The following is a 22,920-nucleotide window of genomic DNA, read 5'->3' as shown; positions in this document are numbered from 1 at the left end:
CCTTGCAAACACACGGGCATTGTCATAGATAAATAGATGGAAGGGGAGAGAGAGAGACGCTCTAACTTCCTTCCTTCTCCCTTTTCCGCGACAAGTTGGACGCTTTTCATTCACTAGCTTGACTTGCAAAACGATGTACGCAATTCGGATTCCTCTGCAGGTGAGAGGGGATATAGGCGCATCCACCATTTGGATAGTACTCTAATGCAACGGTGGAGGTAGTTTTGCATTCAACATTTGGATAATACTCTACTGCAACGCTAGGAGCAGTTTTGCTTTCACAATTTGGATAATACTCTAATGCAACGGTAGGAGCAGTTTTGAATTCACAATTTGGATAATACTCTACTGCAACGGTAGGAGCAGTTTTGCATTCACAATTTTGATCATACTCTCTTTATTGCAACAGGAGAGGGGTTAATTGTTTCTACTCCGTACGCTGCGTGTCGTGATTGCAACGGTTGGAGTCTGTTGTAAGTCACTGCTTGTATTACCGCACTCAGGACGGAGACTTGTTTGGATTGGGAAATGGGGAATATGTTGTTTTGTTCTGACGGGAATTTACAAGATGCTGTTTTCTGTTGGAATACCAGACGACCTGATTTTATGCACCTTAATTTTACTCTGTGAAATTAGATTCTCTTCTGTACGTGTTTACAACGATTTGGATTCACAGTTCCAACTTTTGCTCTGTTAAAACTAATAAAAAATTAATGCTGTTTTATGTATGTCCATCAATCTGGATTCTCTGTGCCGCTTTTTTCATCTTTGCAATTTGATACTGATTAGTTAAACGTACAATCCCGGCAGTCTAGATTCACATTTGCATCTGAAGCTCTTTTAAATTGGATTCTGTTTTATCATTTTTTAGGGATGCACGACTCGATGTTTTGCTCTTTTTGCATTTTGTAATTGGATCCTGTTTTATATACAGAGAGAGATGTTGACACACACGATTCTGTTTGATACATATTTTAACAAAATATGAATGCACAGTTCTATCTTTTGCCCTTTGAAATTGAATCCTGTTTCTGACCCATGATAGTACGTACGTTTTACGTGCTTCTGATAAATAATTATGCTCGTGACTCTCAACTATCAATGCGGTAAATAATGTTATGGAGTAATGAAAGTACTACCCACTACCCTCTTGTTTTTTTCTGCACGCCGACGTCTGTACTGCTAGGGGGATGGGGATGTTCGACATCAGATGGAGGGTTTGAAAATCAATATTTTCGCCGTAAAAATGTCTGCGCGTCTTTGCCCTTGGCCGCCTTGTTGTTGACGTTAAAGGCACTGTGCTTCCCGCGAAAACAGTTCTGATCACCATGTCAGAATTGCTCAGAAGAAAATATAGATATATTATCTCAGTTTCTTGCACACACGCTAATTTTCACACGCTGTTTAATTAAAGGCCCATTCTTTCCCGCGAAGACATTTTTTTCTCGCCACGTCAGAGCTGCATGTCCAGGCTTTTCACATGGTATAAAATCGTCCCTCCACTTGGGACATATTCCAACAAAATCATTCAACGTCAAACCTCCTCCCACAAGTGGCTTTTATTAAATTAATTTATCAAAAATTCCAAATCTACACAGAAAACGGCCGAACTTTTATGTTTGGTATTTTTCCAAGTGGAAGATTGTCTTATCCCACGTAAAAGCAAGATGGTATTTGGCCAAGTGGAGGATTGTCTACTCTTATGCAATGTAAAATCCAAATCTGAGATGGCGAGCCGAATCGTATACACGGGAAGGACTGAGCCTTTAAACAGCGTGTGAAAATTAGCGTGTGTGCAAGAAACGGGGATGTCTATATTCTCACCGTAGCGGTGGTGTAACGTGCTACTGGTGCACAAGAAAAGGAGGAAGGAAGGTCGTTTGGAGAAAGGTGAGAAATGTAAGCCTCTGTTTCTACCTCGCTCAGGACAGGAGGGAGGGAGTTATACGATCAACACCACTGTGGCCCACCTGCTTTTTTCTTGCGGAGGCACACAGGTAGCCAGGTAAATGTGTTCGCTATTTACAACGATACCCCTCTTATAAGAACGCCCCAAAAACTGAGAAAAATCAGGTCCTTAAAGGGAGATAAATCTTTAAAATGCAGGTAAAGTTACGGTCATTATGAATAGAAAGTCGGAGGGTCTTAAAAAGGAGGGTAGACTTAAATTGAAAGGGGGGGGGGTATTAAAAGGGAGGTTCCTCTGTGTACCTGTCGTTATAGACTTCATCCCTCCTGACCTTTTTTCTTGCTCCCCTTTTACCTGCCAAAAGAACGACCTTATTGTTTTCATGGCTTGCGTCTTGTACAAAGCATTCCTTCACTCGCGAAAGGTTATGAATCAAACCAGATGTGAAGGTCGATTCGATGATGTTGTTTTCCACGATGTTGTGTTGCTGCTGTAATGCCTTCGTGTTGGGATCGGATGAACTTTTTCTGAACTGGTACTGTTCAGACAAAACCATGGTTAAATGATCAATATATGGAGAATTAAAGGCTGCTTTTTTTGTGAGGCCCATAAGATTTAAGTCGGGTTTGAACGGATGGTGTGTAATGAAGGCCATTTTGGAGCGATTCATTTGTTCAGACATGCAGTAAGCAGACGATTATATGAAACAATTTAAAGTATATGAACAGCAACATCAGCTGCAGCAGCAGCAACAAAAACAACAACACGAACACCACCACCAACAGCAACAACAACAGCAACAACAACAACAAGTTCACAACAACAGCAACAACTTCTTAATACTTTTTTTTCCCTGCAAAGATTATAAATGCATGTGCTAACGGGGTGGAAAACCTGGTTAAAAAGACAGCCTGTCAGAGAGATTTGCATGTTGTTACGCTTACCCCGTTTCGGCTTTAGACGCCTGTGGATGCTTTTGAAGGCAATTATTTGTTGACGTTCAGTGGCAGAGATGCATCAGGCACTTTGAGTGATTGTGCTTTTTGGAAAGAGGGTTGTTTTTGAAGCGTGTCTTCTTGAAGTGTGAAAGTGTCGAAAAGTTTTCCTAAAACCAAAAGTTAATTCGGTTCAGTGAACTATAAATTACGTAAGGATAAGAATAAGGATAAGGACTTGTGTAGGTAACATATTGCGCCGTTACATCATCATCATCATCATCATACAACAACAACAACAACAACAACAACAACAACAACAACAACAACAACAGCTAGTTTTGACACGCAGCCGAGTGCACAAGAGATAAAAAGCAGCTCAAGGTTAGAATTCATTATCTCTCTGCAACAACAACAGCTAGTTTTGACACGCAGCCGAGTGCACAAGAGATAAAAAGCAGCTCAAGGTTAGAATTCATTATCTCTCTGCAACAACAACAACAACAACAACAACAGCTAGTTTTGACACGCAGCCGTGTGCACAAGAAATAAAAGCAGCTCAAGGTTAGAATGCATTATCTCTCTGGTCATCGCCGTCGACATATTCGATTACTAATTATGAGCAGACACACAATCTTATTCATGCACGAAGATAGAAACCGTTCGATACCGGCATAATCCATGTAGATGGAAATAGGGTAGTTGACCCAGATATGACATTCTAGGCGTGCATACATCCATACAAATTGAGCGTATCGGGTTACATGTTTTTCGCGTTTTGTTACGACACTAGTTGGTTTATTTATTCGTGCTGTTTGGAGCAGGAGGCGTTGTCAGAAATGTTAAGTCCTTTGTACTGGAAACTTGCATTCTCCCAGTAAGGTCATATATTGTACTACGTTGCAAGCCCCTGGAGCAGTTTTTTGATTAGTGCTTTTGTGAACAAGAAACAATTAACAAGTGGCTCTATCCCACCACCCCCCCCCCCCCCCTTTCCCCGTCGCGATATAACCTTGAACGGTTGAAAACGACGTTAAACACCAAATAAAGAAAGAAAGAAAGAAAGAAAGCAGGAGGCGTAATATGGCCATGGTATAACAGATTCTAGCTGAGACTGTTTCAGGACAAATGCTCTTACGTGTACTATTATTTTTACCAGGTTTTAAGATTTGACCACTCACTTTATATAGAAACGACTTCAGCGTTCGGAAAAATAAGAAGATAGGTTCAAAGTCAGATGTTTGCAAAACATTGCTGACTTTTTCCACTCACGGTATTATGGCACACCTAGGTGAGACAGCTTCGAACTTTCACGGTAAAAGAGAAACGTGATCGAAGAAAACGTCGTTGGAGAATACTGTTTTATGGCCCATTTCAAAACTATTTCGGGAAGTGGTCCCTTTGACACGCCTAGCTGTCAATATAAGAACATGGTGTGCGCAATGATTTAGCACTTTCTGTTGTTGAGACAGCATCACGTGAAGAGTTTGCTCGAGTAAGGAATATGCGCGATTCAGTTTTATATGCGCCGATTAGTAATTTCTAAAATTAACCATGGGAAGGTTTTCACATTTTCAGTGAAAGTGCAAACTCACTTGGCAGATTCCCGTGTGCACGTTGTTCTACACGCTCGCACGTACAAAAAACACACACACACACACACACACACACACACACACACACACACACACACACACACACACACACACACACACAAATTTTTACTATAATATATCTTTGACGCCAACTTTTCCTTGAGGTCCAGCAGCTGCTGCCTTTTGTTTTCCTGAATGAAACGATTATTGGAATGATGGGGTCACTGCCACCAGTGTTAGATTATATTGCCTGTGTGCGTGTCGTCCGTTGTGCCTTTTCGTGATGCTGGCAGCCATCGTCGCGTGCCAGCTAAGACCCTGATGACAGCTTTTATCTGTTTTATCTTATCCGCAATTATGAGACAAGCTGCCGTTATCATACAGCTCGGATACGGGATCGTTACTGGCTTATCAGGAATTATAGGTATGGTAGTATAGATATCAGATTCGCTTCATTCGCGATTTTCAGGACAATAAAGTCATTGACATTGATGGTTTATTGATTTCAAGCTAACATTCCATCACAAAACGAGGGTAATAGGCTGCTGCTGTTAGTTGTAAAGTTAAAACATCTGCTGAAGGTCATCCACAAAGAATGCAAAACATGACCTCCCGGACTCTCTTCTTGGTTGGGTTTCTCCTTTCTCCTTCTGTGTTCTTCTGCCACTCTCACGTCCACTCGAATTTCAAGTTGACTTTTACGTGTGTTTCCACACCAGGACAATTACCAATGGCTGTTATGCTACGTATATGGTGCAACACAAGTGAATGAAATACAAGTTAACATCACCGTGCAATACATTCTTGTTCTTGTTCTTTTTCTTGTATGGTCGTCTTCTGCTCCGCCACTGATACAGGCAGCCGTGCTCTCTCTACGGGGGAGAACGAAGGTACATTGTAGCACTGTTGTTCGCGAAGGAAAAGCAAGGCAAAGCCACGTATGCAAGGTCACCCGCTAAATAATAATCCTCTTTACCTTGCGGACTTTTCTGGGGCGCCTTTGAGGTGGGTCTATCAGGGCAGGTGACATTTTGGCCGCCGGGCTGGCGAACGATGGCATATTAGACATTGTTCACGTGCGCGGCGCTCCTGTCCAGGTCGTGCTTCAATCCTACTTGCACAGAGGAGCTATTTTTGACACTTCGCAGCTGATGCTTCTTTCTTCATGTGCAGTGGTACCCCCTTTAAAGACCCTTATGCATTCTGTGAAAAGGAGGAAGTCTAAAAACAGGGGTGAATTTACAGAGTTTATGAACAGACTGAAAGTATGTGAAAGGAATGTCTTGAAATGGGGGAGGTCGTAAAAGGGGTTGAGGGCTGGGGCGTAAAGGGAGTCGTAAAATGGGAGTTCCATTGTAGTTCCATTGTAATGAGGAAGAAGAAGGGACCTGCTTGTCACACGTGTTAGTCTGGGTGTTACACGTTGTTGTCAGCTATTCGTCAGGTGGTACCATGTTTTCGCATGTACAGGTATAGTTCCGCATCGTGTGTGTGTGTGTGTGTGTGTGTGTGCGTGTTCGTCCGTGCGTGCGTGTGTGCAAATAGATTTCTCTTTACGTCACGTGTCGAACGCGCTTCAAGGCCTCTCGTTTTGTTTCTGTCAGCTGTTTGTGAAAATTGCCCCCGGCTTGGGAAATGAGTCAGCACATGTGCTTTGCATTACTGATTGCAGGGCTTCGTGTTTGTCTTTTTTTGTGTTGAAATGATAGACGTCTTTATGCGCATGCCCACTGACACGTTTGTGGGGAGTTTTTTCCTCCACCGTTTTTCCTGGTCTCATTTGTCTTTGCCTTCAACGAATGAGCAGCACTTAATTAATGCACGGTTTGCGATAACCGAACCCCCCGCCCCCCTCCCCCCTCAGTTGCCCCGCACCACCTTCCAACCCCAGCCCCTCCCCTCTCACTCCCTTTTAAGATCCTGTTTTTGAGTCACTTGAGAAAAAAAGTGACTCTATGTAATCGGTCAGTGTTAGTCTGTCCGGCCGGCCGTCCGGCCGGCCGTCCGGCCGGCCGTCCGTAGACACCACCTTAACGTTGGACTTTTCTCGGAAACTATCAAAGCGATCGGGCTCATATTTTGTTTAGTCGTGACCTCCAATGACCTCTACACTTTAACGATGGTTTCGTTGACCTTTGACCTTTTTCAAGGTCACAGGTCAGCGTCAAAGGAAAAATTAGACATTTTATATCTTTGACAAAGTTCATCGGATGTGATTGAAACTTTGTAGGATTATTCTTTACATCAAAGTATTTACATCTGTAGCCTTTTACGAACGTTATCAGAAAAACAAGGGAGATAACTAGCCTTTTCTGTTCGGCAACACACAACTTAACGTTGGGCTTTTCTCGGAAACTATAAAAGTGACCGGGCTCAAATTTTATGTGAACGTGACTCATTGTGTTGTGAATAGCAATTTCTTCCTGTCCATCTGATGCCTCATATAATATTCAGAACTGCGAAAGTGACTCGATCGAGCGTTTGCTCTTCTTGTCTTAGATTTTGTTGCACAGCCTTTGTAAGTTTACCCCGTTTGTAAGTCTTCATCTTTAAGCCTTTTTTTCTCAGAGTTTTGGATGTCTTAAACATTTTAAGACTTCATCATTTTTAAGACCCTATTTTCGGAGATTTTTGGATGTCTTAAAATGGGGGTTCCACTGTACTCCACCCCCCCCCCCCCCCCCCCACCCTTTTCAGCTTCTCATCAAGCTTTTTCAGTTTTGTTCCCCTCTTCTAAATCTCGCACGTTCCCTCCCACCCCATCCTCTGTGTCAACAACGCGAGTTTCCGCTCCTGACTCCTTGACATGCCACGAAGAGATGCAAGATGGGTGCAGACTCTTACGAGATGTTAGTTAATACGAGGTGTGATGGAGATTGGAGCTACATGTTGTAATTAGCCCCTTCACGCGCCAAACATACCAGGAAGAAGAAGAGGAGGACGAGTTGCAATTAGGTCGATCAATGTCTTTAATTATCAGAAAAATAGCACGTTACAAAATCTTCCTGGCACTATTTTTGTACTGCATAGAGAAGTCGTCAAGAAACAAAGTTATAAAAGCGTAGAAAGTTGCGAAACACCACATGAGAAAAACATACAGAGTTGGGGTAATGGGGGGGTGGGGGGTGGGGGGGGGGGGGTGGCGGTATTTGAAGGGGAAAACAGAGTTTGGGTACGTTTAGGGAATGAGTGAAAGATTTCCCTGTTATCTGTTTGCTTCTATAGTGTGTATGTAAGCGTAAGTGTGTGTGTGTGTGTGTGTGAGTGAGTGTGTGTGAGCGGCAGGTGTTGGTGATCGGGTTACGTGCTGTGATTCTCATTTTGTGACTTGCCCTGCCGAACCGGCTGAACCAGATCAATACCAACCTGACCTGACCTTGACCGCCGCGTAGGTTACAACAACAGCAACAACTTCATCAGCAACTCCTACCACGATGTAAACTGCAACACCATTAGAACCGTCACCGCAGAGGAGAAACATTTTGAAAAGAAAATATACAAATGGGCGGGGATTCCATATTAGGAATTTGAGAAGGGATAAGTTCACCTGTCTGTCTGTCTGTCTGTCTGTCTGTGTGTCTCTCCGTCTGTCTCTCGATGTTTCTGTGTGTGTGTGTGTGTGTGTGTGTGTGTGTGTGTGTGTGTGTGTGTCTCTCTCTCTCTCTCTCTCTCTCTCTCTCTCTCTCTCTTGCCCCTCCTCACTGATTCTACTCCCTTACTCTTGTCCACCCCTCCCTCCCACACCTCCAACCCCATCACTCTTCTCAATCGAATAACAAACCCGATGTTTGCATTTATACAACACGCGTGCCATTCGTGGTATCTAATGTCATTCATTTCCTGTCGTACGTGTCTCTCCGGAGTTTTTACCGCTGACGTAGGGGAATTCACCTCCGATGACTTTTCGCTGATAACAATGCGATTGGGGTCCGTCATTGAAGGTCATACATTGTCATCATCTTATGGCTTCTGTCCAGCTTTGTCTGAGGGACCCCACTAGATGGCCAATGACTGTGTGTGGGGGAGCTTATACAGCTTCAGGAGTCGAAGAAGTGAAAGCAGACCTGCCTACTCTCCCGAAAAATTCGGGAGACTCCCGATTTATGTCTGTTACTTCCGACCTCCCGATTAGACTTTGAATTCTCCCGATTTCATCAATGAATCCTGTAAAAAAAAAAACCAACGAAATTTGTTCCGTGTTGTACATGGTTTGGGCTTTTAGACGCCTGGGCTGAGTACAGCTTCCGGTGCCGCCAAGCGTTTTTGCTTCGGCTGTTATGATTGGTTTACTCAGATACAACGACCAATCGCTAAGCTTGACTTGCGAAGCTCTGTTGACGCGGATTGTCGCGATGGCGGGTAAAGAAGCTGAGAAACGTCTGCATGAGACAGACGACGAATCGACAGCACCATTTGAGCATCAGCAGAAAGTGAAATCGAAGAAATACATGCAGAAGTGGAAAGACGAGTACTATAAGTTGGAAAACATGGAGAAGTCTACGAAAGGCCCCCATTTTACTCATTGCGGCGTCTGCCACCGGGATTTCTCGATATCCCACGGCGGTAGAAACGACATCACCAAGCACTGTGCCAGTTCAACCCACAAGGAGGCAGCCAAAGAGGGCATAAAGAACAGGCAGCTGAAACTGACTACCTGTTTCCAAAAGGCAACGGATTTTAAAAGACGGGTTACCAACGCCGAGGCCACATTCACGCAGTTACTGGCGGAGAACAACGTGCCTATAGCTTTTTCTGACAAGATTAACAAAGCAGTTGGGAAGGCCTTTCATTCCCGATTCTGAAATCGCTGCAAGTAATTTTTTTTTTTTCAATAGTTATTTTTTTTAACTTCTTCTTCCTCCTCGTACCTAGGAGTAAATAAAACACCATAAAACATGTTCAAAATCTTGAGGAAAGATTGGTTGACAATAGGACTAGGAGTTACCGTTCACACCCCCCAAATGTGTCAGAGGCAACTGAAATGAGTCGTCGAATCAAAGCTACATTATTCTGTTGCAAGATTATTATACTGCAGCAATTAATGGTGTTATTTTTTATTCCTTTCACCCCAAATAGGCTACGCATGTGGTCCAGTCATATGAGCTGTCTTCTCAAAGAAAACCAAGCTCTGTTATAGTTTTATTGTACTTTTCATAGCTTTTCAAAAAGGCATATCCCATTTATTTGGTGTTAGGAAAGGCCTCAAAATACACTTTATAAATCCTTAAAACCATTTTCGGTCGGAACCCCCCACCAGGGCGTTGCCCCTGGACCCCACCGGGGCCTTGGCGGCCCCTGGACCCCGGCCAGCTTTGGAGGATCTCCCTAATTTACCTTTGGGGGGGTAGGCAGGTCTGTGAAAGTGTGTGTGTGTGTGTGTGTGTGTGTGTGTGTGTGTGTGTGTGTGTGTGTGTGTGTGTGTGTGTGTGTGTTCTCTTGATCGTTCAATGGGTTCGAGGGACGATTTGATCGTTAATTTTGTAAGTGAAGGAGTAAATAATCGAAGAATCTGCATTTGGGTTGTCTTATTTGGGTACTGTTTCTTGTTAATAAATCAATAAATGTCCCCATGCTTTCGATGCACGTCGATGGATAGATTGTATTTCAAGGGTTGGAGAGACTTCTCGCTGATAACAAGGCACTTGGGTCCCGCCGTAGAAGGTCAGACATTGTCATCATCTCGTGGCTTCTGTCCAGCTTTGTGTGAGAGACCCCACTAGATGGCCAATGTGTGTGCGTAGGAGTTTGTACAACTTTGGGAGTTGAAGAACTTTGTTTTTGTCTCTGTGTGTTGTGTGGGTTTGAGTTGTTGGTGAGGCGTTGTTGTGGGTTTTTGCATTGTTGTCAAGTCCCAGGAACAATTACATTGTTAATACTAATAGTGTGAGCGGTGAAGTAAAGAATTGAAGCATCTGCGTTGTGATTCGTCTTTTTGATTTGTTGCTGGTCCATGGATGCCTTAGTCAGAGGTCCGTGAATGAATCTATTGACTTTTAGAACCCTGATGCATGCCAATGGTATCAAGGTTCGTTGGATCCAATGATGACTTTTAAATCCAAGTTTAGATGGAACCCAGGTTTGAGAAAAAAGAAAAATGAAAAAAAAGAAGGTTCAGTCAATTAGTTTATCTGTCGTTGGATCCGTCAAGGGGACTCCTCGAGTTTGTGCTTCAAACACTATGTCAAAGGGACGTTATTTAGGCCAGTTGTTTGAAGTTGATCTGAGACCTACGACATTGGTAAGCATAATTAAAAAAGAAGTGACAAATTTGTGTGTCCTTTATGGCATTCCAAATTGAGAAACCGACTAGATAATTATTTGTATTTTATGTCTCCCGTGTGAGAGGATTGCTCTGTGTTCAATATAGTCAAGTGGCAATATCGTTGTGGAGTTGTGCCCTGTCCCTAGATACCTGTCGCTTGTCTGGGTCGTAATATCACACTCTGCATTCAATTCTACAATTACGAAACAATCTTCCCCTCTTCCTCTTGGCCAGTGGTTCAGTGTTTGTGTTGTTTAGTTGTGTGTGTGTCTCTCTCTAACTCCCCCCCTCCTCTCTCTCTCTCTCTCTCTCTCTCTCTCTCTCTCTCTCTCTCTCTTTGTCTGTCTGTCTCTGTCTGTCTGTCTGTCTGTCTGTCTGTCTCTCTCTCGCTCTCTCGCTCTCTCTCTCTCTCTCTCTCTCTCTCTCTCTCTCTCTCTCTCTCTCTCTCTCTCTCTCTCTCTCTCTCTCTCTCTCTCTCTCTCTCTCTCTCTTTCTGTTCGTATCGGTGTGTGCGTGAAACTGTATGTCTGTGTGCGCGTGCGTCCTTGAAAGAAAAGCAAACAACACGCAAAGTATCGGTGTTACAGCTGCAGAGGTTTTTCTGTTGCAGACAGAGCAAAGCTAAAGCGCAGGTAACGTTTTCTGAAAACAGAAACACTCACGTTTTCACCCAGCCCTGATAAAGCTATATAGGTGTCGTGCGCTTTATGAAAAATCATCTGGCTTGTGTATTATGCTTCAAAGCAACATGATACAATCGACATTGTGCGGGCTGTGTGTGATAAGAAAAATATTTCGCATAAGCACATATAGCGAGCGGGCTGTGTGTTGGAAGAAAATTATTTTTCATAAGCACATAGTGCGGACTATGTGTTAACATTTTTATTTTTTGTCATAAGCGAAAGTTAGAGGCCCTGTCCGTAGCGTGCGTTCATGTACACACATGCCCACGAACACACGTACGCACGCACGAACGCGCGCACATACGGGAGCACAGAAAGCACGGACGCACACACAGAGAAATAGACAGCGCGCACGTGCACAGACAAGACAGACTCGTGCGCGCAGGCACGCAGCCTACTTTGTAAAAGGTATGTTGCTGTAGACGTAGACATTTGATTCGAAGCGTTCATGTCGAGTGCACACAATCAATATAGATGCGGGTTTGTGTCCTTTTGCCTACATTGGAGTGTGAGAAAGTCGATCGCTCGCATCTTTACGAAAAAAATAAACGCAGGTACTTATTGATGGCCGCAGGAGCGGTCATCTATTGGAATGCATTCGGAGAGGTGACATGTCTCGTTTGTTACCGTTCTCACGAGATCAGTTACAGGTGTTTCTCTCTCTCTCTCACTCTCTCTCTCTCACTCTCTCTCTCTCTCTCTCTCTCTCTCTCTCTCTCTCTCTCTCTCTCTCTCTCTCTCTCTCTCTCTCTCTCTCTCTTCAATTCTCTCTCTTTCTCTCTCTCTGTGTATGTATGTCTTTGTGTGTGCCTCTGTGAGTATGTTCGTGGCTGCTTTCATGGGGTGCCTGTATCCTCAGGAATTTGAGGATTTCTTTTATCTCTCTTTTTCCGACACCGTTGATTTAACGTCATTTTTACAGGACAGTTTTTTTTCCTTTCAGTTATTAAGTTGTAGTAGTTTGACCTTATTGTTTTAGGACAAGTAGAGCTCGTTCACCAGTAGCAAAGACTCACTCAGTCCGTCAGTGTGTCTGAGTGTGTGTGATGGGGGGGGGGGGGGGGGGGCTCTCCTGTGACCGGCCACCTGCAATGTACGGACAGGTTTGCACTGGCCCAAGGGTGTCCGTTCATGAGAGGGACTGCTGTAACAGCAAAACTAGTGTGACACATAAGTAATCAATTTATCCACTTGACTATATTCACAACAGGGACCTATCACTCTTCTTTGCATGTTTTTATGCCTACGGATTTTCAAATACTCTGCAACACATGTAACCCAAGTGTGCACATCTACAATACTGGATCACAACCTGGGACATTGGGGTAAAAAAATAAACATTATAAAAACAAAGCCAAACCCACTTTTTGTTAAAGTTTAGACACTATTTTAATGCCTTAATGCAATTAATAAACAAAGCACATGCCGGTTTCAGTAAAACATCACCAAGAGTTAACCAACGTGAGTGGTGTCTTGTATGTCACATGGTTTCCACCTGGTATAGTTATTCAAACAATGAACCAATATTCCTGCTGAAATTATTTTGCAATGTTGGCAGACATTCAAGGTCTTGTATCCTAAGTGAAACATGAGAAGAAAAACCTATTCATTTTCCACGCAGTACCAATGACTATAGTGGAAACCGTGACATACGCAACAGAAGGGGATAAACAATTTCACCTACACTATGATAACAGCATTGTATGCAGGTCTTTCATATATTGTTTTTGTCATACAAAGACAGTTGTTTTTATGTTGTTGCAGTTACTTACACATTATTCATTTTGTGTGAATAACCAAATGTTCTGTATGTCACGTGGAACCCAAATGGAGGAAATCGCACATTTCTTTGTGTCTATTGTGATGTTTTCAGATGCGCAGAGGTGTCATGGCCTTCATGGTGAAAACATAAAGCACACTGAGTTAGGAGCATGAAAAGAACCATTTTTCTTATCATTTTCTAAAAATGTGTTGTGATTGAAGATGATTTGAGTGTTAACATTGAGACTGACGCGTGTGCGTCATGTGACTGTAAAAATTGACATCATGCAATAAAACACACAAAAAAACTTTAAATTTCTGTCAATTATTGATAAATTTATCAAATACACCATATACCAACATAATCAATACCAGACAGTGATAAAAACTGTGAGATTAGGAGTAAAAGAAGGTCGTGGCTCCACAAGTTTTAGAACTGCTGAAATGCAAACTTATGATGGGAAAGGCCGGGTGGGTAGTTACCGAAGAACAATTTAAGAAATGATGCAAGATGCTCCAGGAGTACAAAAATGTGTTGTAAAAGCATGAAAAAGAAACCAGCGTAAAAACTATGTTCATCCACGATAATCAAAAGATGAAGTGCATAAAAAATCAGTCAAACATATGTTGCCCTCTACGGCCGACAGTTGGGACATTTAGCAGTCTAACGCTGCCAGCATCCACCCATGAAATGTCCTCCACGTCTGGGAAGATGTATGCATCTCCCTTCTTCCGAAGAAAGTTGACACGGGCCTCCCCTGGTCTGAGTCCCACCACTACCCCACTGTATACTTCGGTGTTGCCTCGTACAGTGGTGAAAGTGACCTCCACCCAGCTGCCATGCTGAATGCTGAAAGAGGACAGAACATACAGGGTTATGCAAAACCTCCACAAGCAAGTTCTGAGTACATCATCCCCTCACTCCACTCACAATACCAAGGACGATTGCAAGATAACTTTTTCTGCAATCAAAGAATAATTACAAGTGTACTTTATTGGATAGGAAGACTTTCCTCTAAAAATTAAAACACTGTCCGAGAGCTTAAATCTATTTTGTTGAGAAATCTATGCGAATAAGATCTGAACAGTGAAATCTGAAAGTAAAATCACACCTGGAATTATGTCCGGTGAGTTGTGCAACTTCAGTCTGTTGGTAAGCATCTGCAGAAAGCTGAGGGAACTTGTACTGAAAACAAAATTCAGAACATTATTGTACTAGAAGTCTGAAACTGAAAAATAAATGAATCCATAATAATAAAAAGTATGCAGAGAAAAAATCAAAATGAAAACTGATCACCTTTGCTGCAAGTATTACAATATTACATATTACATGGTTGCCACCTTCCAAATCTTTTGCGGTTCTGGGCCATGTTGGACATGCAGGTGGGCAAACTCATCAAGGGGCTTCATTTTTAGCACATCAGTTGTTATTTTGGAAAGCTGATATTGAATTATCAATTATGACATGTAGACTTAATCTCTGTTTTGAGTTAACGATGTGCCCAAAAAATGGAAGTGAGACACAATAAAATAGAACACAGACAGGCGTTTTTTGCCTTCAAAATCTGAATAATCGTAATAATAACTCTCTCTCTCTCTCTCTCTCTCTCTCTCTCTCTCTCTCTCTCTCTCTCTCTCTCTCTCTCTCTCTCTCTCTCTCTCTCTCTCTCTCTCTCTCTCTCTCTCTCTCTCCCCCAGACAAATGGTCCATATCTGGAAGGAAGAAATGCTTTGACTTGACTTTTAAAAACTACACTCACATGAAATGAAATAAATGCAGAAATCAATTAAGCAAGCAAAGGCTTTCAAATACAGCAGTCCCTCTCATGAACGGACACCCTTGGGCCATAGCAAAACTGTCCATACATTGCAGGTGTCCGGTCACGGGAGGGGTGACCACACCACCCCCTACCCCATACACTCACACAGACACACAAACAACAGGATTGAGTTTATGCTAATCACTTCTTGTGGCTACTAAACAATAAACTCCTAATACTTAATTCTTTAAACGTTCTGTAAAAATGATTTGTATAAAAAGTGTTGAAAAGAAGAGATAAAATAAATAAATCCTCAAGGCAGTGAACACACTCACCATGCACTGACATACGAAAGCAGCAACACAAACGCAGCACAGAGGAGCGTGTGCAGATGCTTTGCAAGAATAAGTTTGAAACCCAGTTTGAATAAATAGCAGCAGATAGAGCTGCATGTCATAATCATGTAATTTATTTTCATCTTGTCTGGCTTTATTGACTGCATGCCGATCATGTGGCATGGTAGTGACTTTTCACTCTTTAGTCGGAAATACACTGTACATAACACAGCTCCCACTCTCCCTCACTAATGCCTACCCCAAGCCATGACAACTGATGCTTGGAAATTGTGTGGAAGAGTACACCTCTCTATTTCTCTCCAATGCTCTTCCTGCTGACATGCAGTGACACCGGACACCCCACATAGTTTAGCCAGCTACCCCTCCACCCCCCCCCCCACCCCCCCCTCCCTCTCTCTCTCACTCCCTCCAGCCATGTACTGTTGGGCTGTGGCCAGAGAGGTCAGCTCCAACTGTTCACTCAGAGCAAAACCAGTTGACTGTGTCGTAACTTTTGACACAGCAAGACAACTGAAGGGTTCACAGATTAGGCAACCGACTCACTGGTCAAGGCTGAGGGGAAACAAGACTGAGTATCTTGTCAATGAAAGAGGTTACACACAGACACACGATGCTGAGAACTGTGGCCGGTTTTTCACTCTCTTTCGCTCAGGACCTTCATCGACTGTGGTTTCTGTTGTTTACGTCCAACAGACAAGAATAAAGAGCACAGTGCAGTTTCATGTTGGCATCTTCGCATGAACTCCACTCCTGACCAAAACTACCCCCCCTCCTGATGGGTACAGGTGCACTCAAGTTACCAGTGACTGTCGTCACGCCATTGCGGCTGTGATCTTTGCACCAAGAGCCGGACTGCTCTGTTATCGATTTTGTTGTGGTGAAAATGTGACGATGGTCTGTCCGTACATTGGAGGTATGACCTGCTGTTGGGACCGAAAATGAGTGTCCGTGTCCACGTTTTGCAGGTGTCCGTTTAAGGGGGGGAAAATATAGAAGGAAAACACTCCGTGCCGAGCATTGCAGGGACTGCTGTACCAAAATCGATAATCAGAAGCGTATGGTACGAAGAAGCCATGAGAGAAGTGTAACTCGCTTCCATGGTAACCAACAAACATATCTCTTAGTTTTACTGCAAAAGACAGCCTCTTTTTTTAAACTATTTGTTTAGACAAGTCTAAAAGTATTATAAATGATATGCTTTAGGCATACAACTTCCAAAGTAAACAATAAATACAGGCCGCAAACTAACTGTGACGTAGGTCACAAGGAAACAACTGCTGCGATTAAACTTCGTCTCCACTGTGACTCCCGTTTACAAAACGCCAAATTTCGGGCAGCACATTTAAAAACCTTAAAATGCACATGCCATATATGAAATACGAAATCAAAGGAAAACATTTGTTTGCTTTTGCATTTTATAGACTTAGATCTGATACTTCGCACGCGTTCATATCAGTGTGTTCGAGAGCGTATGTCACAGGAGAAACGAAATCTACTGATACGCGACCCCAAATGGATTATTTTTCTGCATGCTTGCTTTAATTTCTTTTAGAACCAACAAGACCGCACTTTTATTGGTGATTTATTAATAATGTATGCAAACAAACTTGCAGAACTAACATGCTTTTATTATTACTCCGAATATCATGTTTCGTTGTTCTGAACGTCACAACAGAAACCAAAAAGGTCTGATTTTCGTTTCTTAAAAACGTCCGATCAGATTGGGCCGTGCACAATAAATTCCAAATGGACGTCAGTTATTATTTATTAACCAAACCTTCTTTATTTGATTTCTACAAAAATCAGTTAACAATATTGTAGTTTTGCGAGAATATTGATTTGGGTTGCTCGTTCGTCACCGTGGAGACGAAAGCAGACGACAAGAGTACACACTATCTCGGACAATCATCAAGGAATATTTCTGTTGGAGGGATAAATGTTCAATCAGTGGCACTTTTATCAATACATAATGAGCATTAATGATAACACTTACCTCAATAAGCTTTGTAGAAGGCCACAGCTAGCGTGAGATGCAGGCACGTGGCGTAACCCCGAACGAATGTGTTGTACGGCACACCGCGTCAGTGGAAACTATTCGACCAATGATGCTCGTTTGTTTTAGCGTGTCCACGCATCTTGCAATTTGTGGTCAACACGCTGACCGCTTACTCACGCTCTTCCGATTCAGGGTGCAAAACACAAGTGCGTCAGCTTCCTGGATGGGTTGAGCGGCAGTGTTGCGGACGTCACAGGTGGAGACTAAACGTGATTTGCCAGATACGCGTTCCTCTAGTGGTACCGTGTTTAACTTTTCATCGTGAATTGCACTAGTTTTAGAAAGACTGATAGTGTGTGATGCATTCTAAACAAAATATTGTTCTACTGAAGCACTTCTGTGTTCTGGAAGCAGAACACAACTCAGTTGATGCAAGTGGAAACGAATGTAACGTGCAAACATCATTATTTTGACCTGCATCAAAGGTCAAATGTCACGAATTTGTGTAATGGAGATGTGTTCATTAGGTAAAGTGTTTAATATATACTATCATTATACACAGAGTTTACTTCTTTGCTGCTAGTTTTAAATGCACTGAGCACTTCACTTCTTCTCCAAAATTATGTCCCGCTTTCTGATGCTATTTTTGTCACAAAAACCAACAATATAAATTGCATAAAAAATCAGACAAACGCAAACAGTGAGGTTCAAACCTTTATTATGGTTTACAAACATGTATACAAACATATCAAATTGTAAACATGAACAAGGTTGTGCCCAGTAGCTACAACACAAGCTTAAAGTCAGGACTCTGTTGTTTTACTGCCTGTTTCCAGTATTGTAGATGTGCACAAATTCAACATGTGCCCGCACAATACCGCTTCTTTTATGAAAACATTGCTTCGGCCATGTTGATTTTAATGAACAAATTTTCTTGTATATATACCTGAACCTGCGTTGATTTTTCCCTGTAGGTACTACACCGATCCTCATGCGCAAAATGTAAAGGGTATATGCAGAGGCCTTGCCTCTCTCCCTCTGCTGGTGTCTTTCTGCTTCTTTGCGTGTCTGTATGGACCGGAAGTGGGGTGTGGGTGTTACTAGGTGCCAGAAAAATATACTTGTACTCATGAAGCACGTCTGTCTGACTTTCCCAGAGTAATATAAGTGCGCCTGTCTGTTTGTTTGTCTCTCTGAGGCCACGACAGAGAGAGGAGGGGGGGGGGGGGGGGGTGGGGGTGTGTTGGTTTTCTGTTGCTTTTGGCATATTGCAGCCGTCAAGGCAATCAATGCAGAGTTTTTACGCACACGCCTCTGCTTACAAATTGCGCTGCTACATGGCTTGCCCTTCGATTCTGATGTTTGCCACAAACACATCAAGTGGAGGAGAGAGAGGGAGGGAGGGGAGAGAGAGAGAGGGGGTGGAGGAGAGAGAGGGAGGGAGAGAGAGGATTGGAGGAGAGAGGGAGGGAGGCGAGAGAGAGAGAGGGTGGATGAGAGAGAGGGAGGGAGAGAGAGGATTGGAGGAGAGAGGGAGGGAGAGAGAGGATTGGAGGAGAGAGGGAGGGAGGCGAGAGAGAGAGGGTAGAGGAGAGAGAGGGAGGGAGAAAGAGAGGATTGATGGAGGGAGGCGAGAGAGAGAGAGGGTGGAGGAGAGAGAGGGGGAGGAGAGAGAGGGGGAGACAGAGAGAGTAAGAGAGAGAGACAGACAGACACAGACAGGGAGAGAGACAGACGGACAGACAGACCAATCAAGTGTCTCTTGCCTCGCTCGAGAGATAGAGAGACAGAGAGAGAGACAAACAGACTGACAGGGAGACAGAGAGAGCGGGTGACCTTGGTGTTGAACGTGACAGAAAGAGATGTAAGAGATGTGGGTGTAGCTACGGTGCTCTGGTGCAACCAGGAATCTGACCGACTTTCACAATGCTGTCTGACTAAGGTAGAGTGCAGAACACAGGCCAAAGATTTGAAGACATCGCCCCCATTGTATTGTCTACAATTTTGGGGAGTTGTTGTTGTTGTTGTACACACACACACACACACACACACACACACACACACACACACACACACACACACACACACACACACACACACACACACACAGACTTACACACACACACACACACACACACACACAGACTCTTGTTGTTGTTGTTGTTGTTGTTGTTGTTGTTGTTGTTGTTCTTCTTCTTCTTCTTCTTCTTCTTCTTCTTCTTCTTCTTCTTCTTCTTCTTCTTCTTCTTCTTCTTCTTCTTCTTCTTCTTCTTCTTCTTCTTCTTCTTCTTTTTCTTGTTGTTGTTCTTCTTCTGGTGTCTTCTTCTTCTTCTGGTGTCCTCTTCTTCTTCTGCTTCTTACGTAATGCTGTTCGGAAAGTTTCATGTAATTTGCTATACAAATGACTTTGCACGACTCCCGACTTACAACGTCTTTGAAATGTATAACTAAAAGCGGACAATACAAAGGACGGATGCTAAAACAGCAACAAGGCCATGGACAGAGTAAAGGAAATTCAATTAATTATGACTTTCTTTCTTTGTCTTCGGTCACGCAGTTTGGAATTATAGGAGTCTTCTTACTTGAGATTCTTTTTCCACTTTCGAAAGATATTTTTAGCTAGGTTTTGCCGATATATTCTTAGCGAGGTTTTGCCAAGATATTCTTAGCTTGGTTTTGCCAAGATATTCTTAGCTAGATTTTGCCTAATGCAGAATGATGTTTCAAAGTGCCTGTACAGTTTCCACAGCACTGACAGTTGTATAAAATGTGTAATTTACATCAGTACTGAAGAGCGTTACGTAGGCTTCTTCTCTCCGCCATGTTGGAAAAAACCCAGGTTGTTTACTAGCTGAACCTGGCTACGAAGTAACACAAAATGTTTACCGCTGCGCCTGTGGAGGGGGGGGGGGGGAAGATAAAAGGGGATAATACAGCCTCGGAAAAGGGGAAAAAAGGGGAAATAATATATATCGCCCCCATAAAGGGGATGCCAAACCACGTTATGTCCCAAATAGACGCTAGTTCAGGGGACAGAAAAACCTAGTTAGCATAGCGGGATGCCAAAGATTTAACATCTTGACAAGGTGACCTTGAGCTCAGCTGGGGGTTCACAAAATTACCGATTCAGTTCAAAGAGAGCAAACGTCTGCTGGCTCTCTCGCGTTCTCTAACTGGTTTTCTTTCAGGTGTGGATTGTATTTTGATAAATTCTTGTCCATTGAGTCATGGTCAGTTATTCAGTTTTAAGGTCAGGTCAACCGCTAAGTTCGTCTGCCGTTATGCAAACTGTATGCTGTCGTGGATTATTCATTGCGGTATTGCCAGTTCAGTAACTTCTTAACGACCTCTAGTCATCATTGATTTCCGTTGTGCATGTTACGTCACAGATACGTGTCAGGGGCTCACCTTAGTTTCGAAGTATGTTGTCACAGATATTTGTGTGTATGACACTGGTTTTAGCTTTCTGCGCGAAACTAATAATCGTAAGTGCCAATGTCCGCACCGTCATAGACTGTACGTTGTTGTCAAACGACAAGAAACTATTGTACTCCTGAGGTTCATATCTGAAGTATGCTGTCACAGATTTCAATAATAAGACACGGATTCTAGCTTTCTGCACTACTATACAAATGGCAAGTGCCAATCTCTGCAGATTCTAGGTCTATTGTAGATTGCGGTTTTGGGGAACGAAGCCCATTTTATGACTGACGTTCACAAACTGCTGCTGGAAGACACAAACTAGTTTTGGCCCCAGCAATCGCGTATAACCCGCAAGTGCCCGTCTCGCTTGATTCTAGGTGCTGTTTCTGTCTGTTTCCGGAAATTGAGTTCCGGTCGTGAAATGTAGGCCAAGAGCATCGGAAGTGCATGTCTATGCATTTAAATTACTGTCACTTTAAAGGGATAGAACCCTACAGTGTAACGGTATCCCCTGCCAGGGAAAAGGATAAAAACACGAACAATCGCCAGTATTTTATCAGTTAGAATTTGAACATTGAGGAAACCCGTCAGTTCTACATTTGGCAGTTTCCCCTCAAACCAGAGTCAAGATTGTTTGTGTGTGTAATGCTTTTGCTCTTATTTTATTTGTTGCTGTCACTAAGTAGCCATTTTATCATGCTAGCTGTTCTTTTTAATTGAAAGGGATACGGGTGACACTGCACCAACCAAACAACAACAGCAACAACAACAACAACAACCACAACAAAATCAGCAACAACCTTAACAATAGCAACGACAACAACACACAGAAACCTGGGGCGTTTATTATTGACAGCAAAGCCCTTTCAAGCAGTCTGGTTGGGATGAAATTCGACAAATAAGAAAATGGGTTCTATCCTTTTAACCTCCAAGGATATGTCAATCTGCAACACTATATCATAGTAATGGTGTTTGTGGTATCCCTTGGCATTTCTCACTTGCCAAGAACGATGGGGAAGATAAAGAAACATGTGGGTTAGCCCCATGATAAATAGTGCGTATATTATGGCACACGTGTGTTGTTGGTGTGTGTGTGTGTGTGTGTGTGTGTGTGTGTGTGTGTGTGTGTGTGTGTGTGTGTGTGTGTGTGTGTGTGTGTGTGTGTGTGTGTGTGTGTGTGTGTGTGTGTGTGTGTGTGTGTGTGTGTGTGTGTGTGTGTGTGTGTGACACCGGAATATCCCGCTCATGAGCGCGCGCGCATACACACACAGACACACAAAACACGCACGCACACGCACACACACACACACACACACACCTTTTTCTGGATCACACGCGATGAAAACATCTTGTACAAGTTGATGCAAATGTCTGTGCGTTATAGCAGAAACTGGAGCAAAATAGGTGGGAGAAAGAAATGGGTAAAGGGGGGATGTAGGCTGGAGGAGACAAAAAAGGAAGAAAAGGAGAAGAAGATAAACAAGGTCGTTGAAGAGCGGCAAGTTTTAAGAGCTAATTCATGCCCTAGACTGTTTTTGTTACAATGTGCACGTGTGTGTTTTGCCATTCACTTCGCTGTGTGCAGACAGACGCTTTCTTCCTACTTGCTTTTTTTTGTCATTTTTCTTTTTCGTCATTTTTCTTTTTTCTTCAAGTTTGAATGGCTTTGCATTGTATTTGGATGCACCGGTTTGATCTGGATAGGAGACGATGTCAGTTGTCACGATGACCTCCACTCCAGCGCACTATAAGGTACGGAGTTAAGAGTTAAGAGTACATTTCTTTGCGGGAAATTGTTCATGTCATTGGACATCTTTTCCAGAGTGTTCGATCAATTCAAGACACTGCTGTTACTAGTTAAATCGCTGTACACAATTTCTTCCTCAAGTACGTGTCAGTCGACAACACAAAAATAGCTGGATATACATATCCAAGGTCGTTGTGGGGAATGCAAGTGTGTGAAGTGGTTTGGTTACAGAGGCTTGCACTGCACAGCAGATGTGTCGATACAAGAATGCGGCAACCTCCTGTGTAGACTGTTCAAGGTCACATATAACTCATTAACCGGAAATATATTTTTATTACATTTCCTTTGTTTCCTGCTGCGTTTCATTAGTTTCTTTGGCTGTGCGCAGTGGAAACTCTCTCTCTGTCTGTCTGTCTGTCTGTCTGTCTGTCTGTCTCTCTCTCTCTCTGTCTCTGTCTCTCTCTCTCTCTCTCTGTTTCTCTCTCTCTCTCTC

General features: G+C 43.1%; 1 long non-coding RNA gene across 1 annotated transcript; it reads right to left on the bottom strand.

The window, feature by feature from the left end:
- Positions 1 to 13,454: 13,454 nt before the first annotated feature.
- On the bottom strand, positions 13,455 to 18,388 carry LOC138959918 (uncharacterized). Its single transcript, XR_011453826.1, has 3 exons — positions 17,255 to 18,388; positions 14,258 to 14,331; positions 13,455 to 13,995 (listed from the first exon to the last, which is right to left on the bottom strand). It is a non-coding gene; the product is annotated as an uncharacterized lncRNA (long non-coding RNA).
- Positions 18,389 to 22,920: the final 4,532 nt, after the last annotated feature.

The sequence above is a fragment of the Littorina saxatilis genome, linkage group LG2 (genome assembly GCF_037325665.1).
Source record: "Littorina saxatilis isolate snail1 linkage group LG2, US_GU_Lsax_2.0, whole genome shotgun sequence".
Lineage (NCBI taxonomy): Eukaryota > Metazoa > Mollusca > Gastropoda > Littorinimorpha > Littorinidae > Littorina > Littorina saxatilis.
This window is presented reverse-complemented; position numbering and strand designations above follow the sequence as displayed.